The 4,923-nt window shown below is 36.3% G+C and overlaps 1 non-coding gene across 1 annotated transcript; it reads right to left on the reverse strand.

The window, feature by feature from the left end:
* Nucleotides 1–513: 513 nt before the first annotated feature.
* LOC112587371 lies at nucleotides 514–617 on the reverse strand. Its single transcript, XR_003111855.1, has one exon. It is a non-coding gene; the product is annotated as a U6 spliceosomal RNA (small nuclear RNA).
* Nucleotides 618–4,923: the final 4,306 nt, after the last annotated feature.

Here is a 4,923-nt window from a genome sequence, read left to right on the forward strand (position 1 = left end):
TTTTCTTCTAAGGATCAAAACTGAACCACCAATTTATGATGAACTCTTAGGCATTCAGATGTATTTGGTTTTTCTTGGTTGGTTCAATTGAGTGGATGGAATTGCACTGAAATTGGCATTGAGTGGATGGAATTATTATTGGAATCCAAGAATACAATATGGTTTAAAAGCATTCGAGTGAATAAGTCACTTTAGCAATTTCTATTGCTGCTGAAGTTCTCAGTCAGCTATTTGTAAAGTAACCTGCTTGCAACATTGGCAACAAATTTGATCAGTAAATATTTGCTTATCTGGCAGATCCAATGTGCTTTTTCTTTATTTTAAAAATTTATTTATTTTATAGTTGAAGGATAATTGCTTTACAGAATTTTGTTGTTTTCTGTCAAACCTCAACATGAATCAGCCATAGGTATACATATATCCCTTCCCTCTTGAACCTTCCTCCCATCTCCCTCCCCAATCCACCCTCTAGGTTGATACAGAACTCCTGTTTGAGTTCCCTGAGTCATACAGAAAAATAAGGAATGCTTCATGAATTTGTATGTCATCTTTGTGCAGGGGCCATGCTAATCTCTGGATCATTCCAATTTTAGTATATGTGCTGGTGAAGTGAGCCCCCAATGTGCTTTTGACAAGTATAACATATTAGGAATAAAAAGACTTTTATTCAGAAATGTTTCTACCCAGTTTGAAACATAGTCAAGCTTTCTGGGCTCTGGACTGAAAATGCTTAATGTGGTCACTGAATGTGTCAGGACTCATTTCAGAGGTCCTAGAGTTATCAGAAATCTGGGAGCAGAGAATAGATAAGATATGATATGAAATGTATAAAAAAATAATGGAAAAGGCAGTCCTTTATTCCTTAAAACATTGACATGAATTTTACTTAAAGAGCTGATGTTTGAAAGAGACTCATGGACACAGAAAACAAACTTACACTTACCAAAGGGAAAGGTGGGAGGGGAGAGGGATAAATTAGGAGGCTGGGATTAATTTATATACTGCACTGTGTATAAAATATGTAAGTAACATGGACCCACTGTATGGCACAGGGAAGTATACTCAGCTAAAGTGAGAGTTGGACTGTGAAGAAGGCTGAGTGCCAAAGAATTGATACTTTTGAACTGTGGTGTTGGAGAAGACTCTTGAGAGTCCCTTGGACTGCAAGGAGATCCAACCAGTCCATTCTGAAGGAGATCAGCCCTGGGTTTCTTGGAAGGACTGATGCTAAAGCTGAAACTCCAGTACTTTGGCCACCTCATGCAAAGAGTTGACTCATTGGAAAAGACTCTGATGCTGGGAGGGATTGGGGGCAGGAGGAGAAGGGGACGACAGAGGATGAGATGGCTGGATAGCATCACTGACTCGATGGATGTGAGTCTCAGTGAACTCCGGAAGTTGGAGATGGACAGGAAGGACTGGCGTGCTGGGATTCATGGGGTTGCAAAGAGTCGGACACAACTGAGGGACTGATCTGATCTTATCTGATCTGATAAGAGAAAAGTACATATGCAGAGTACATCATGAGAAACGCTGGGCTGGAAGAAGCACAAGCTGGAATCAAGATTGCCGGGAGAAATATCAATAACCTCAGATATGCAGATGACACCACCCTTATGGCAGAAAGTGAAGAGGAACTAAAAAGCCTCTTGATGAAAGTGAAAGAGGAGAGTGAAAAAGTTGGCTTAAAGCTCAACATTCAGAAAACAAAGATCATGGCATCTGGTCCCATTACTTCATGGGAAATAGATGGGGAAACAGTGGAAACAGTGTCAGACTTTATTTTTTTGGGCTCCAAAATCACTGCAGATGGTGATTGCAGCCATGAAATTAAAAGAGGCTTACTCCTTGGAAGGAAAGTTATGACCAACCTAGATAGCATATTCAAAAGCAGAGACATTACTTTGCCAACTGAGGTCCGTCTAGTTAAGGCTATGGTTTTTCCAGTGGTCATGTATGGATATGAAAGTCGGACTGTGAAGAAAGCTGAGTGCAGAAGAATGGATGCTTTTGAACTGTGGTGTTGGAGAAGACTCTCGAGAGTCCCTTGGACTGCAAGGAGATCCAACCAGTCCATTCTACAGGAGATCAGCCCTGGGTGTTCTTTGGAAGGAATGATGCTAAAGCTGAAACTCCAGTACTTTGGCCACCTCATGCAAAGAGTTGACTCATTGGAAAAGACTCTGATACTGGGAGGGATTGGAGGCAGGAGGAGAAGGGGACGACAGAAGATGAGATGGCTGTATGGCATCACTAACTCGATGGACATGAGTTTGAGTGATCTCCGGGAGTTGGTGATGGACAGGGAGGCCTGGCGTGCTGTGATTCATGGGGTCGGAAAGAGTTGGACATGACTGAGTGACTGAACTGAACTGAAATGATAAGAGAAAAGAATCTGAAAAGAAAAGAAAAGAAAAAGAAAAGAATGTAAATATACATATATATGTATACACACATATATATACACATATATGTATATATATATATACACATATATATATATATAACTGAATTGCTGTGCTGTAGACCTGAAACTTACATGATATACTTCAATAAAAAATTAAGAAACCTAATGTGTAAGAGGAACATAGGCAGCACAGAGAGGGGATTTTTTATGTATGCCTCTGTGTTATGCTGCAGTAATGAGAAGAATATAAATCACATTTCCTGTAATGTCCCAAGACTGAATGTTATATGTTTGACTAAAAAAAAAAACACATGTTGAGAAAAAGAAACCAAGATGTCTTTTATGCTAAGGAATGGGACTTTGAGACACACTTCAGAGAACAATGTGGGTGGGGAATTTTTTAAATGAATTATCCACCTGCCACGTATTCAGAAAATTTTTGATCAAGACAGTCCTTTGAGTTTTAGTAATACATGGGATTTCACACTTTCTCTGAGCAATTCGAGTTTCCTTCTCAGAATCTTTTAACTGCTTAGCTTGAATTGTATAGTGTCATAAACTGAAAACTTTATGGGCTCAAATGTAAATTTGTTATTAAAAAAAAGGTAGGAAAATAATCTTACAAAAATTATTTAAATTATATTTTTATTATGAAGTAAAAATATTGCATAAAGTTTGAAAATTCTTATTAAATGTTGTACTCAATGGAAAAGATTTCTTAAATAGATAAAATAGATTCTAGTGCCCCACTGTTTCATCAATACTTGAGATTATGAATTAAAATCTATATATTATAGAAGATAGATTATCAGAAATTGTATTTTAAAGTTAATTAATCAAAATACACCCTGTTTGTGTTATTAAAAATTCAAATATAAGAAACTGTATTCAGAATTGAGAGAAAAACATAGAACACCAAAGAAATCATTGGTGAAAAATGATTTACTATCAATACAAAAATCAAAATCATAAAATTTAATGAATCTTATCCTAGGAAACCTTTTAAAAGAATTAGTCAGTTTTAAGAAGTTAAAGCATAATATTATAAATTAGTTCTTTTCAATTAATATTAAAGAATGTACTTAGTATAAACCAGAGCTTTGTTACATAAAAACCTGGGTTAGTGTAGAATATCATAGCTTAAAGGAGAAAATTAGACATTTTTGTATTGCTTATGTGTACCTCTTTCTAAAATTCTACTGAAAGGAAGATGCTTCTGTGGGTAGTAGGCAATTATATTGTTAACTTAAATATTTAGAAAAGATTACTTGGATGCTATTCATGAATAAGTTTGAAAGTGCTTGATCTTACAACAATTAGCACGAGTCAACATGGATTTTTGACCAATCAATCCGATCAAATGAATTGACTTTTTAAAAATGGAAATAACCATAGTCATAGATAATCCCATTTAAGAAAAAAGAAACAAAAAAAATAAAATAAAAAAAAACCCAAAATACCACCTGTCTAGACATAATTGCTTTTATAGTTGCTATTTGATTTTAGAATTCCTGGAATATAGTAATAACACCTACTATTTGCTGGGCAGCTACTTTATGCCAGACACTTTTCTAGAAATCTTTCATGACTTCTGATTAAATTCTGAAAAAGTCACGGGGCTGTTATCCTTATATTACAGATAAAGAAAATGGTGTCTCGGTTTAAATGGCTTGTCCCAGATTATACTGTAAGTGGCAGAGGTGGAGTTGAGATATGTCTTTTTCTGAAACCTCTGTTTCCTGCCTCAACCTTGGACTGCCTCACCCAAGGTCAAAGACAGCACTGGGACTAGGATGACCAATTCTTTCTGTTGTCCCATGAAAAAGGGATTTTTGGAATGTGGGACTTTCAGAGCTAAGCTTGAGAAAGTCTTGGGCAAACCCAGGTGAATTGGTTATTGTATCTGAAGGCATGCTTTTCTGGCCAGTGCACACTCAGGAAGGCCATACTGCTGTGTTAGAAGCCTCCTATTCCTGTTAGATTATCTGCACTGGTAAGGCCATTTCTTTAACCAACAGGATAAAACCAGAGAGCTACCTGCCAGAATAGCTGGATAACTGTGTTGACCAGTTCTTGACACACAGGGAGAACTGAGCTTGCTATCTATCAATCAACCCCAATCTTTAGCATAACTTCAGGGCTTTCAGCTACAATTGGTTCAAGACATATTATCACAAATCACAAATGTAAAACAAAAGGGAGCAAAAAAAATGAAAGCAAAAATTTATAAATTTTGAAAGGAAGTCTAGCATATACTTTTCAAGCACAGTTCATTGAAAGGATCAATTACTAGACAAACTTCAAGCAAAACAACAAGAACAATAACAGCAACAGGAGAGAGATGTAGTCTCATCCTTTGTGTTTAATTCAAAGAGAATCAGGGTGTTCTCTGATTAAAATGCTCTTTTATTTTTCATTTTTATTTTTAATTGAAGTATAAGTTACAATGTTGTGTTAGCTTCAGTGTACAGAAAAGTGATTCAGTTATATATGTATATTAGAGTAGGTAGCCATTT

This window comes from Bubalus bubalis, chromosome 1 (genome assembly GCF_019923935.1).
Source record: "Bubalus bubalis isolate 160015118507 breed Murrah chromosome 1, NDDB_SH_1, whole genome shotgun sequence".
Classification (NCBI taxonomy): domain Eukaryota; kingdom Metazoa; phylum Chordata; class Mammalia; order Artiodactyla; family Bovidae; genus Bubalus; species Bubalus bubalis.